This window comes from Ursus maritimus, unplaced genomic scaffold, assembly GCF_017311325.1.
Source record: "Ursus maritimus isolate PB19 unplaced genomic scaffold, ASM1731132v1 scaffold_5, whole genome shotgun sequence".
Classification (NCBI taxonomy): domain Eukaryota; kingdom Metazoa; phylum Chordata; class Mammalia; order Carnivora; family Ursidae; genus Ursus; species Ursus maritimus.
Genome location: NW_024426663.1, coordinates 58873550 through 58888065, shown reverse-complemented (window position 1 = coordinate 58888065; position 14516 = coordinate 58873550). Strand labels below are relative to the sequence as shown.

General features: G+C 51.4%; 1 long non-coding RNA gene across 1 annotated transcript; it reads right to left on the bottom strand.

Moving 5' to 3' along the window:
- Positions 1 to 2602: 2602 nt before the first annotated feature.
- On the bottom strand, positions 2603 to 12485 carry LOC121100658. Its single transcript, XR_005832368.1, has 3 exons — positions 12092 to 12485; positions 3762 to 3973; positions 2603 to 3149 (listed from the first exon to the last, which is right to left on the bottom strand). It is a non-coding gene; the product is annotated as an uncharacterized LOC121100658 (long non-coding RNA).
- Positions 12486 to 14516: the final 2031 nt, after the last annotated feature.

Below are 14516 nucleotides of genomic sequence, written 5' to 3'. Positions count from 1 at the left end.
TAAGATTTGAGTCTGAAAGGATTAACATTCTCTCCCTCCCCACCCCCCAGTTCCAGTATTACTGCAGAGTTAGCAAGTTAAGGCCGCTGGGTGATGGGATACTAGACAGAGCTTAGCCTCGCCTGGAGCTGGTGCCGCTAGACCCCGGGCTCCTGCTCCAGACCCACTCCCGCCCCGCCATGAGAAGGGGGAAGCCAGTGCCCCCTCTCCACACTCCCCTCTGCCCCTCTGCGGTTGGGCCTGTCCCAGGATAACCCCTGCATAGGCAGCAGAGCCTTCGCCAGGGCCTCTTGCACATCTGAGCTTGCACAAAGGTTGTTTGGGGGGTGGGGGACCCAGACCCCCACAGCTACAGCGGTGCAGAAAAGGACCTCAAATAGCTAAATAGCTGACCCTAGGGTCTAGCCCCCATATGCAGGGAGCGAGCAGCCTGAGTCCATCTTGCAGACACCTTCTGAGTATTTAAGTTCATTATTCACGTATTCGCCAAGGACCTGTTAGGTGCCTTCTCTGTGCTAAGCACTGGGATGGCAGCTATGAACACATCAGAGAAGACATTCAAGATTTAGACATAACCCGAGAGAGAGGCACACAGGCACACAGCCTACCTCAGACAACATTTCTGCACTGGATCAGAATTGGATCCAAACTTTGCCTCCACCAGAGAGGGGCCTGGAGCAGCTGTCCTGAGCTCCAAAAGGGCTTCCATCCCTCCCACCAGATTTGTGGCATGGTGGCTGAGGCTTCTTCCCTCCTCCCTTCCGGTAACTGCAACAAAGAAGCCGGCGGTCCAGAGGAAGCTTCTTTCTGATGATCAAGGTTGCTGATGTTCATGAACAACACCCCAGGGGTCAAAGAACAAGGAGCCTGGGGAGCCGCAGGGTGCCCAAACTCAGCTCTGGGTAGAGTCACCGGCCAAATGCCCATTGCGGTCTGACCCTCAGCCTATAAATTGACCATCCTCAGGGGCAGAAGTGTCCCTCTCAAAGCCACCAGGAAAGTGGGATGTTGTTAGTTCCAAGGGTCCAGGCTCCAGGTTCCCCCACCCTCACCCAAGGATGCTCTCCTCCCCCCAACCCCAGTGTGACCTCCTGTAGTACAATAGGAAACAAAGAGTACTGTAGGGCCCTGAAACCTCAAGACCTTTAGAAGACCCTCTCTGGAGATGTGGTCTCCTGTCGTTTCTGTTTTGAAAATCCCCGAGCACTTCCCCACCAGCCTCAGCCTTTCATTAGGGTCCAGAGGGAAGAATGGGGGGGGGGGGGGGGTCTTGACCAGAAAGGGCTGGTTTTGCAGGCTGTGTCTAGGGATAAGAGGCTCTGGGCTTCCGGACCCAGCCAGAACACCTGCAGGGACAGCCTTGATAGCCAGACCTCTGGACCCATTACCAGTACCCTGAAGGGCCCTGCCTCCCAGAGGGATGCCAGTTAGAGCATTCACTTCTCAGTAGAGTGAGAAGCCCTGGGTGAATTCTCCTTGAACATTGTCTCCCAAGGGTGAAATGACTCTAAGCAAGTGGAAGCAGAGTAGCCAACACCCTGAAGGTGGTAATCCTCAAAATAAGGTCCCTGACCAGCACCCTCACCCGGAAACTAGTTAGAAATGCATATTCTCAGGCCCAGCCCAGAGCTCCTAAACCAGAAACATCAGGGGGGTCTGGCTCAGCAAGTGGAATCTTAGAAAGTTTTCCAGGTGATTCTTGTGTACAAAAATTATAAGCATCACTGTTCTGGGGTGAAGAAGGCATATTATTTCACCTTTTACTGGAATGCCTCCTCTGACAGACATCTCATCCCCAACCAAGCCAGCTATCCTTGAGTTGAGCTAGGCTTAGAGGCACATACAAGGATGTTTGCTACAGTATTGCTTGTGATGGTAACGATCTGGAAACAGTGTGAATGAATACTCATCAGTGACAAAATAGTCAATTAACCTGTGCGAATACACACTTGGGAACACTAAACTGTGGTTACAAAAGAATGAGGAGCGCTTACATACACTGATGTGCAATGATATAAATATAGAGATCTTCAAGATGTACTGTTAAGTGGGAAAGGAAGTTGCTAAATAATGCACAGAACTCAGATTTATGTGCGTTTTTTTTTTAAGTACACCTCTCTATCCTTGTATCTGTACACACATAAATGAAAATGCATTGAACAGGGGCGCCTGGGTGGCACAGCGGTTAAGCGCCTGCCTTCGGCTCAGGGCGTGATCCTGGCGTTGTGGGATCGAGCCCCACATCGGGCTCCTCTGCTATGAGCCTGCTTCTTCCTCTCCCACTCCCCCTGCTTGTGTTCCCTCTCTCGCTGGCTGTCTCTACCTCTGTCAAATAAATAAATAAAATCTTTAAAAAAAAAAAAAAAGAAAGAAAATGCATTGAACAGACTGGAGGGAGACCCACCCAAAATATAACCCCCAGGTAGGGTTCTGGGATGGGAGAGCTTTAGCTTTAATCATGTTTTCCCCCCCAATGTTTGCATTATTTACATCATTAGAAGTCAATTTTAAAGAATGAATAAAAACTTTGAGGGTTACCTCGCTGGCTCAGTCAGTACAGCATGTGACTCTTGATCTCAGGGTCCTGAGTTCCATGATGAACAGAGAACTTACTTTAAAAAAAAAAAAATTTTTTTTTTTTGAACTTGAAATTAAATCTGATTTGATAAAGGAGGTCAAGCCCAGCAGCAAGCATGCAGGGGTAGGGTGTCCTGCAACCTGGTATCAGGCACAGAGCCTGGGTGGGAGTCAGTTCTGGCCCCGGCTCATGAATTCTGGGTCATCCCGAGAAGAGAGAAGTGCTGAGTTAGTAGGACTGGAAGGCAGGAGGCTTTGTTGCCTGAGGGGCTGCTGGTCAGACCAAGTCAATCTCACCTATAAGGTGTTTTTGTAGCAGGCTTACCCCTTCCTCTCTTGGTTCTCTCAAACCTATCCCAATCACTCAGCAGTGGGACGACCGTTGGTTCCCCTTTCCAAAGAGCACTTGGAATTTAAAAAAGAAACTGAGGAAGAAGGATGCTTACCCCACCCTGCAAGGAATCCTGTGCCGATGGAGGGAGCACCAAGCAGGTAAGCAGAAATCTGGTATTTGGTAATCCTCACATCAGCTGTGAAAACATCCACCAGCAAGGCTTGTTTTCCATGCAGACCTAGATAGAGCAAACAGAAAAGTCATGAGTGTCATGGTGACTGTCCCCACAGCCTGGACCCAGGTCCTTGCCCTCTTCTCCAGACCATCTGTAACCTTGCTCAACAGCGCAACTCTTCCATTGTTCTGTCCTTTCAACAGACCTCAGGACCTTTCACACACTGTGCCCTTGGCCTGCAGTGCTCTCTCCCCAGACCTCCAGTCACCAAGATCACTCCTGTGCAGGCTTCAGATCTCTGCTGAACTGTCACTCCTTGGGAAGTCCTTCCTGAGTCCCCCAGACCAGGTCATTTCCTGCTGAGGTCAGTCCTCATTTTAGTCTTCTTCTTCTTTTTTTTTTTTGTGGGCTCTACCCCCAGTGTGGAGCTCAAACCCGTGACCCTGAGATTGAGTCGCATGCTCCACTGATTGAGCCCAGGCACCCCAGCTCTCAGTTTAGTCTTGGATAGCTCCTTCGTATGTTGCACATGTTGCAATGATATGTTTATGTGTGTCTAATGTTTGTGCCATGTCCATCTCCCCGTCTCCCCTACTGGACCCTGAGCCCTGTGCAGGCACGGCTCAGACACAGTTGCTCACTGCTCTCTCCCCAGCACCCTGCACAGACAGGTACCTGCTAGGTTCAGCTCCAAGGAAGATCCATGGTATATGGGAGAGACTCCAGGCCCAGAGACTTCTTGCCCTGTGGCAGCCTTCAAAGAACTCAAGACATGCCTGTCCTTCCATCATGGCCATGCATATTTAGGTGTGAGGCGGAGGACTGGACCAAATAACCTCTAGGGGCATCATCTCATCCAAGGACACAAGGCCATTAGGTACAAGAGGCTGAAGAGGTGAGAGGCAGGAAAGACAATAAGAGAATCAGGTTGTCTTAAAGATATAGTAGTTTGCCCACTCATAGCCCAATTGGGGCTTATATGGGTACCTAATAGTTCTGGGGGAGGGTCTGACTTAATGGCCAGATAATAATTATTACTAATTAGCACTACCCTTGTAAGTAAGCACTCAAAGTGTTTCTTCTTCTTCTTTTTTTTTAAGATTTATTTATTTATTTGAGAGAGAGAGAGAGTACACATGCAAGCATGAACAGGGGGAGGGGGAGGGGCCGGGGGAAAGGGAGAGCGAGAATCTCCAGCAGACTCCCTGCTGAGCACAGAGCCCAACATGGAGCTTGATTCCACGACCCTGAGATCATGACTTGAGCCGAAATCAAGAGTTGGATGGTCAACCGACTGAGCCACCCAGGTGCCCCAAAGTGTTTCTTCTTTTAAGAGATCAAACATTCACCCTTAAACCTCCTTACTCTCTCATTTGCCTGGCAAAGCCTTCCTTCCCCAGCATAGGAGGAAAACCTCAGCCTGGTCCACAAAATCAAAGACTCTAAGTCCTTTCAATTAACTTTTCTTGAGCGTCTACCATGTGCCAGAGGCAGCCTTTTCGCTCACAGAGTTTATTCCTCATGAGAGAGGGATCTATGACTCGGCCACCTGTCCTGTCCTCCCCACACAGTGACTGTATATCCCCATCATGCTGGAGTGCCCACGGGCCTTCTTCATCACCGTCCTCATCATCCTCAAGACTCACAGACAGCCTAACAAACGGCACTTACTAACACTAACTAACACTAACTACCAGAAGGTTCTTACTGGGCATCCAGCTCTGGTAAAGAGCTTTACACATACTCACTCATTTAGTGCTCACAAAACCCTATGAGGCAGGTACTGCCCATTCTACAGATGAGAAAACTGAGGCGCAGAGAAGATCAAGCCCCCCCCCCCGCTTTTGCCTTCCCAGCACCCATCCACCCCAGGGGGGCAGTTTCTTCAGGCTGCTCCAGAAATACTTTCTTTGGAGTTTGGCAAAAATGGAATGTGGGTTGTCTGAGTGTTCCAGCCTTGGCCACAGGTCAGATGTCCAGCTAGAGCTGGGGAAGGACAGAAAAGGCACTCAATGTCTAAGAAATACCCCTGGAAAGAGACCCTTCCCCTTTGGCTCTGCCTCCTAATTACCAGTGTCACAGGATGTGTTCCTGATAAAGCAAGCCGCATCAGGGAGCCTGGGGAGCAGGGGGCAGGTGGGGAGTTGCTGTCTCATGCCAGCTGTTTCCAGCCCTTAGATCCCCTGAGGATGTGAAGGGCACAGAGAAGACGGTCCAACACACAGCTGCCAAGCCCCTGGTCTGTGCTACACCCTCCTTGACGGGACAGGGCTGGGCTGGCCTGCAGACACAGAACCCGGTCAGAGCCCTGGCTCAGAGGCTGGAGGTCTGCGTGGGTGGCTTCATGCAAAAGCAAGCTATACACACACGCACAGGAGGGAAACCCACTGGCTATCCCTCAGGAAAGGTGGCAGGGAACAGGGAGGGGGAACAGGGCATCTGGCTGAGGACTGAGAGCTTTTTCAGTGGAATATCTGGGGCTGGCAGGGGCCTACTCAGAGCATCATGCAAAGCCCAGAGGGCCAGGCAGTCTAGGCTTGCTTAGGGAACCCCATGTGAAGTGGCAGGGCGTCCTCAGTGCATAGAGACCACTCTGGGAGCAGAGATGAGTTCTGAGAGATGGGAGGCCACCCTGGGCCTTAGAGGCCACAGTAGGGACTTTAGATTTACCACACAGGGTGTGCAAGGATAGTCAGCAAAGAAAGTCCATTTGTGATGTGGTCCCTCAAACATCTAGGAAGGACGGCTCTGGCCGCTGTGTGGTCTTGTGGCTGGTATGGGGCCAGGTAAGACAGAGGAGAGAGTGACAGCATCACGTGAAGAGGGCCAGGGGTCTGCATTCAAGCCATCATGGAAAGGGTGGGGAGGAGGAGGCGGACTTTGGAAATAGCAAGGAAGAGGGACAGATGGACTTGGGGTCCGCCCGGGATAGGGAGTGAGGGAGTAGGAAGCCAGAGAGGCGCCTCCAGTGTGTCTGGCCCAGGTGAGCAGGTCGAGGTCAGATTTGCTGAGCCAGGAACCTAGCAGAGCAGCTTGGGAACCCATTCCATCTCAGTCTAGGTCAGCTGAACCGACACACGCTGAAGGCCCACCGTGCGCCTGGCCAGACGTTCCCTTCGTTGACTAAGCCGTAGAGGAGCTACGTCATTTTCATCCAGGCTTTCCCAGGTGAGAAGGCTCTGGTCGACACGTCTGCCGCTGGGGCCTCCAGGGCCACTGACACCCCAGACTTTCACCCCAAGAAACCCACTCCACAAGACAGCCCGGAGGCCAGAATAGAAAGAGAGAAATAAAGGCTGTTGTTGACACGAGAGGAAAAACCAGGCTTCCTGTTTGAACTCGGGCAGGTACTGGAAGTTGTGAGTAATGTCGAATCTTGGCCTGCTCCGAAGGCGGTCTGCGGTGGGGGCTTCTCACACTCGCTGTGAAGAGTGGCTTTGAATCACCCACTTGCAGGAGACCTGGGGCCCGCGGCAGGCTTGTATAAGGAGTGCAGCATCCACGCGGGCAGGCCGCAAAGGAGGCAACCTCGACGTGCCTGCTGCAGTCGCTTGTCCTCCAGAAGGACCCAGCGTCAAATACTAAGGGCTTCTCACATCGGGGTCCCCAGTGCCCTTGGCTCCCGCAAGTCAGACCATTCCCAGGCCCTTGGAGGCTAGGACTGTCCCCTTCACCCCACTTGAGGTTGGACCAGTGCAAGAGGCCACAGGGGCTCAGGGTCCACTGTGGACCAGGAATGCCGGCCTGCATGACTCCAACTCCCTACGGGGCCTAGCGCAGGGTCCTTGGGCTCTCGCATCCCCAGGCCCCTGTCTGGAAAGGGACCTCACATAGGAATAAAAACTGCAAGCCATCCACAGAGGTAAAGTACCAGACACTGGGCGAATGCCTTATCTCGTCAGAGCCTCCCAACACCATTCCTGCATCACAGACAAGGAAAATCTTCCTATTCTAAAATGTACGTATTTTTTAATGTTATTGAGGTATAACTGAAGTACACTAAACGATACATATTTGAAGTATACAATTGAAGTCTGACATGCTTACGCTCATGCAATCATTACCACAATCAACATAATGAACGATCCCATCTCCCTCAAGTTTCCCACGCCTCTTTGCAATCCTCTCCTCCCTCCTTTCACCTCCGTCTCAGGCCACCTAACCTGCTTGCTGACAATACAGATTCCTTTACATTTCCTATGTTTTTTTTTTTAATTTTTAGAGATTTTATTTATTTATTTGAGAGAGAGAGAGAGAGAGCACAAAAGCCAGGAGCAGGGAGGGGCAGAGGGAGAGAGAGAAACAGACTCCCCACTAAGTGGGAAGCCTGATGCAGGGCTCAGTCCCAGGACGCTGAGATCATGACGTGAGCCAAAGGCAGATGCTTAACCTACTGAGCCACCCAGGCACCTCTCCTACAGTTTTATATAAATCCAGTCATACAGTATGTACCTCTTGTCTGAATTTTCTCACTCAACAAAATTGTGAAATGTACCCACGTTGTTGCCTATGCTGCCTGTATCAATAGTTCACTCCTCTTTATATTGAAGAGTATTCCATGACATGAATGTACCACAATGTATTTATCCAGTTACTTACTGGTAGACATTTAGGTTGTTTCCAGTTTCTACCTATTACAAAATAAATTGCTCTAAGCATTTGAGTATAAGTTATTATGTGCATATGTTTTCACTTCTCTTCTAAATGTGGTTTTACAGTCCCATCAACAGTACAGTAGACTCACATCCTCAACAACACCCGGTATGGTCAGTTTTGGGGTGTGTGTTCTTTTTCAGTTCTGATGGATATGGTAGTGGTATCTCACTGTGGTTATAATTTGCATTTCCCTGGTGACTAATGATACTGAGCATCTTTTCATGTGCTTATCAGCCATTTGTATATTTTCTTTTGTGAAATGCCTTTACAAATCTTAACATCTTGGAAACTGAGATGCATCTTACAGTTGATGGCTTACTATAGTTTAACTGGCAGGGAGCATTTTTTCTTTCTTGGTCGGACATAAAAATATGATACACCTTATGATGGATGGAATTTGAAATTTATGAAATACAGGAAATCACTTGCCCTGGGTCACGCAATGGATGGGGGGGGGGCAGAATGTCTAACGCTGACCCCGTGCTTTTAAGCAGCACAGTATTCTCCCCAGTTAGAAGAGTCAGGACCAAGTGTGTGGTCAGTGTGAGAAAAACTAAAGGGTCATCCACAGCACTACGATGCTTTAAGTGCTAGGCCCCAGAGCCCTGGAACATTCAGTGGCCTGGCCCTGGGGGACCCACTGGAAGGAGAAGCAGCCCCCAGGCGTGTAGGTGTCAGCTGGTCTTGGCATCTCGCTGCACAGTAATTCTTCACTTCCTGAGCCTTCACCTGGCAAAGGGTTACCAAGAGCAACCATATGCCATGCAGGTGTGTAGAGTGGATGGCGCTGAACAGGATGCAGCCTCCGATCTGCAGGACTCTGGGCCCAGAGAGGGAGTCAAGAGAGACCCATGGAATACACAGTCTGCAGAGGCTAGAAGCACTCAGAAGAAGGAGCGGTGGGCCCCAACTGGTTTGTGAACAGGATAAAGTCACTGCTGTATGGTACCTAAGGGTCCTGGGTGGGTCTTTCAGGTCATAAGATTCAATTCCTGGTTCCAGCCCTTACCAGCTCTGTGACCTCAGGCATGCATGCGGCTTAACCTTCTGAACCTCAGTTTCCCCCCCTGCAAAATGAGGGATAAATGATGTGATAGTGGATATTTCTATTCCTTTTACAAATGAATAAAGAGGATTAAATAAGAAAATGTAGGTAGAGTACTTGGCTTGAAAGACGGCTCTTTGGTCTGGGCTTTAAGGATAGCTAGGAATTCACCTGGAAAGAGGCATGAGGGAACCCTGGAGGGGAAACCTGTGTGATCCAAGGGAGAGCACTCGGATCCACTGGAAAGGGACTGAGATGGGAAGAGTCTGCAGGCACAGTGATCCCTCTGCCTCTGACTTGGAAAGACCTTAAAGCTGCCTCAGAGAGCATCTCCTGAAACGCAGTGAGGTGTTGTGCTTGTGGCCGAGGGCCCAGCAGTAGAGCTGCACATTGCAAGGAGGCTCTGAGGGCCAAGCACTCAGAGCCAGATCCAGAAGCCCTGGCCTGCATCTCACTCCCTCCAGGGATCCCTTCCCAAAGTGCTGCCCTCGAGACAGTCCAAAAATCCCCACATGTCTGTTCAGGTCCAGGCCAGCCACCAGCTTGCCAGACTTGCTATGGCTGGCCACTTAATCTTTCTGCACCTCGATTTCCCCATCTCTCAAACGGTGATATGAAAATATGACATGCCCGCCTGCCCACCACACAGAGCAGCGGCTGAGATCACAGGAGCTGCTGAAAGATACGCCAAAGGGCCTCGAAGCCAAAGCCTATGAGATCCTCTGCTTATGCAAATCCAGGGCAGTTCGCAGAATCGCATCACCGACTGCCACACCAGGAAAAGACACTGGACAGCTTTTCCTAGGACTCCTGTGCTTTCCTGACCAAGAAAGTGAGCCCAGAGAAGTAAAATAACTCACCTAAAGTCACAAAGCTGGTAAGCCAGAGTCAATCCTCAGTTTGATTCAAGCCAGGTTGAATCCCTCTGCCTCATGGGTCAGGGGTCTCTGTGGTCGCTGGGGGTCCCTGGGCACAAGGCAAAGCTAAAAACGAAGTCAGGAGCCAAGGTGGTCTCTCCTAACAGACTTGGGGAGCCACTGATTCCATGCACAGTTCAGAGGTCTTTGAAAATGCCTGGTCTCTGCAGACGCAATTATGGGACCTTCACTGAAAATCCCTTCTCTTGGCCTTGGGGTATTTTCTGCAGTCATTGCCCTAGTTACACTTACTTCATCTATAACATGGGCACAGTACTACACTTATTGGGGTTTGTGCTGTCCATCAAATTGACATCAACCATCTCCATGGCATGGGAGAGGAGATAAGGGACATGAAGTTGCTTTGAAAAACCAACCAAAGCTTACACAACACAAGGGTCTGTTTCTATTGTGACGTAAAGACTCCCGGTGCGGGCAGCCCTGGGTAGATTCCAAATATTGATGAACTAACAGAAGAGGTCAAATGGAATGGCAGGAGATGCCGCGACTGATGAATCTGGAACCCCAGGACCTCCCCAGGAGAGCACAGACGTTCCCAGACCCTCGGGGCCGCTTAACATCAGCCTCACGGAATCTTTGCAATTTAGGAAAATTGGCGGGCACGAGCTCGCAGATTCTTGGCAACTTCTGTGGAGGGAGAGCAGCTCTTTCTAGGACTTGCCTCCCCCACCCCCGTTTCTCCTCTCATAAAATCCCCTTCTGATCAGCATCTGATTCTTTTCTTTTCTTTCTTTCTCTCTCTTTCTTTCTTTCTTTCTTTCTTTCTTTCTTTCTTTCTTTCTTTCTTTCTTTCTTTCTTTCTTTCTTTCTTCTCTTTCTTTCTGCATCATCTCCAGTGCAGGCAGCAGAGAGAATTACAGACTCAGCACATTCCTATCCCACTTCTCATAAGTTCGGGCCCCTGATTCTCCCTGGTGACGCGCGTCCTCATGGTGAGTACGGGGTACAGTGAGTGGTTTTGAAGGCAGCTCCTTATCATGGAGCGTTATCAGAGCCATCAAAGTACACTTTAAGAAAAAAAAAAAAGCAGTTTCACCATCAAACTTGAAGGTTTGACTGTTAAAAGGAAGAGCCGGGACAAAGCGACCACAGCTTTTATCGCACATTTATGAGGGCGGCGTGCGGTGGGAATACTATATATTTTGGGCCTGCTGCTGAGAATACCTCCATGGCCTTTGAACAAAACACAAACCATGCTATGGAAATTGCCGGTAATTGTCTTTACCTACAGTTTCAGAGGGCGCACACCCGGCCTTGCGGTTGTGGGCGCCGTTTCATGCCGGGGTTCGCGTCCCCGGCTCTGCTTGGCACAAAGAGTGGAACAGATCGGGGCCCCAGATCTGTGCGCACCTGTGGTCGCTGCAAGGAGCCGAGGAGGACTGCCGCAAGATAAGGCAACAATGGAAAGTTTCTCACCTGAAAGGTCTGAGGAAGAGCCGGGAGGCCTGGGCGCCTCGGGGAGAGTCATCTGCCCCCAGAAACAAGAAACCAGGAGGGGAGACAGCCCCCAGAGCCCAGCCCCCTCCCACCCAGGAAGCACCCCCCACCCCGCCAACACACACTATTCATTTTCTTGCATGGTTTCTTCAACATCAACACTGAGGGATTCCTTTTACCTTTGAAAGGCAATACCTGCCTCCATCTATCAATAGTTCTCCTTGAAGAAAATAAACAGAATGAACAGAACTTTGAAGATCAGAGATTTGTTTTTCAACAAGCATGCATGCTCTGTTCATTCATTCACCCTTCATTCACAGTGGAGGTACTCCAGGGCGTCCCCAGAGCGCGGTACCAGCAGGGCAGGCCTGCCGCCAGAGGCCACTCCGTGGCTGTTCACAGAGGTCCTCTGGCCCGTTTACTCCGCCCACAGGCAGCTCCAGAGTGGGTCAGGGGCCACACAGAAGGGTCCTCACAACTCCTGAGCTTCCAGGCTCTCTGGGGGTCAGGGATGCCCCCTGGCCTGTGACCCCATCGGTGCCAAGGAAAGCCTGGGCCTGAGCCAGTCTGGGTGGGACACCTGGGAGGGGGCTGACCACGGGCATGGGGACCTTTGGGGAAAAGTGCGTTAGAAAGAAGGGGTAGCCTGGGCCACGCTTGGTCATTTCATTTGCTTCTGCTCTTGCTTTCTTACCCTTTTGTATTGCAAAAATAACATAAATAATCAGAAAAGGACATAAAATATAAATGTATAGCATGAGGAATTTGAGTGAACGCTCCTGGAGCACCTCTAGGATCAAGAACTAGAAGGGGGCCTGCACACCCCTCGCCCCGCCCGACCCTTCCCCTCTCTCCTCACCACAGGTCACCACTCTATCCTAATTTTTAGGGCAATCCTTTCCAGCTTCAGTTTTGCCCCCTGAGCTTACCTCCTCTAACACCGTAGAAGAGTGTTGCCTGGTTTTGAACTTTACGTGAATGGAATCCGTCATACCTATTCTTTCAGCCTCTTTCGTCGACACCACGTGTTTCAGATACCCCCGTGCTGTCGCGGGCCTCTTTGATTCATGGTCGTCACGGCAGCCTGCCTCCTGGCCTACTTGGCGGCACTGCCTCTCGATTCTCAGCGAGCAGTGCCTGGGGAGCCCAGAGTCCTCACTCCCTTGAACTAGCCTGTGGCGCCAGCCTCCCGCAGGCTGTGGGGGGTTGGCCAGACTTGGCTGTCTTGTCTCCAGCTGGCCTCGCTCTGTGGGGACAGGCGAGGACCAAGAGCAGTGGGCTCCCAACTTCCTCCGCAGAGCTTCCCCCGGGGGCACCCTGGAGGCTGCAAGGACCCACGACGGAGCTTCGCCCAGCCTCGGCACCGGCGCCTGGCGAGGGCAGGGATCACGGCTGCCCTGCCACCTCTGAACACCAGCTGGGCACTGGAAACAAACAATAAACCCAAGCACATCCTAAATGAGAAGCAGGTGGCTTCCTGGGACCAGATTTCTTAACATTCCGTCCTCTTGGTTTACCCCTTCTCCAATGTGGTTCCCATTTGAGGGAGTCTGAGCCTTTGGAGCCCAGAACCCATATGAAAAATGATATAAATTATAGCTCACCATCCCAGCCTGGCTGTTTGGGAGTTTGGCATAAACATTAAGGAAGGGCCACCCTGATTATAAGGTAGAGACGCTGGGGCGGGTGGGGAGGGCCGGGCAGCCCCCCAACATGCATTTCTCTGTTTCCCTCTTGGTGCGGGGCTTAGCCGGTTCACCTCACCCGGGGTTCTTTGAAAATGAGGCTCCGTAGGAGTTAGCAAGGCAGGCTCTGAGGTGCTGGGAGCACGGGAGGGTCACCTCCTATCCCTGCCCCGCCACGCCTTCCCTTCATACCCCATGTTCAGGCCCAGCTGGTTCCTTCCTCCCCACTTTCGCCCACACAGTCCTCCCAGCTACCCAAGTTCCCACGCCCCGGGAGCATTCTAATTCTCCACGGACTATTCCTAGACATTTGGTGCAGAGACCCACTGATGTCCTGCTCCCTAACGCTTGGCGTCCCTTCTCCTCCTCCTCTGAACCGCACCAATTAGCCCTGATTGCAGAATACATGCATTGTTCTCTAACGGTTTCATGTGTGCAAGTCTCAAATCCCCAGATGGGAGTGGGGGTGGGGGTGGGCATCGGCCAAGCCTCTGCTCCTCTCTGTTCCCCAGTGTTCCCATCTCTAAAGGAAGGAACCCCCCCCCCCACGATCCCCCACCCAGTGTACGGCCTGGGGGCTCTGGTCTTCAGGAAAGCTATGTGATTGATGATGGACTATCCTCGCACCCTCGGCCTCCACCCTCGGGCCCTCTGCCAGGAAACCCACTCCCACCAAGCCTCAGCTGAGGTGGGAGCCCTGGGCCTCCACCCCCAGCCCCACCCCCTGCCACTGAAAGGCAGCACTGGGGCAAACATCCTAAACCACCGAGTACTTCTAAAAATACGGTGTTTTTGTCAGAGAGCAACCTTCCACTTCCTTCAGACTTTGATCCCCATGCAACCCACAGAGGAGAAGACACACTTACAATAACAGTTTACAGCTTTCATCTCCCTTTGGGGGCTACCTCTCAAGGGCTTTGAACCCCCAACTAGATGGTGGTACCCCGTGGTCCTTCTGAGCATGCTCAGATCCATCTGCCCTTGGCTTGGGGATGGGAGACGAACAATCTGTCCGCTGGGTGGGTCTGTGCTCAGGGAGAAAAGTCCAGGACACAGAGGCTCTTGGGGCACAAACTGGCCATGGAAGCTTATGCAAGTTTATAAGGCTCTTTACTGTCTAAAATCTAGAGAGAACATTCATGCTAGGATAGAGTGGAATAAATAAGGGCTCAAGTATAGAAGTGGGCTGGAAGAAAAGAACGGAGAGGCTGACGCTAGCCCAGTGCCTGAACAGAAGTAGGCGCTCCATAAATGTTTGTTAGACTTTCAGGGACTGTTTCTGCCTGAAGAGATGGGGAACGTTCTTCCCACAGCCATGCAGGCAGGCTCGGAAGGACGCTGATGGGCGAGGATGGAGAGGTAAGGATTTCCTGGCATGGGAACAGCATGGGCAAAGGCTCAGCCACGTACTGAACAAGCGAAGTGCGAATTCACCCCATATTTGGCTGAAAGAGAGCTATGAAAGCTCTTCCACGAGCTCAACAGACACGTGAGCGGTGGCTGCTCGGAAGAAAACACAGGGACAGGCGAAATCACGGGATGAAATCAGAGAACCGTGATAAAAACGATCTTGTATGAGCACCAACTGTATGCCAGGCACCATTCTGAGCCCTGAACATACAGGTCTCTGCAGCAGACCTCAACCTTCGTTACTCATGTTTATTTTTCC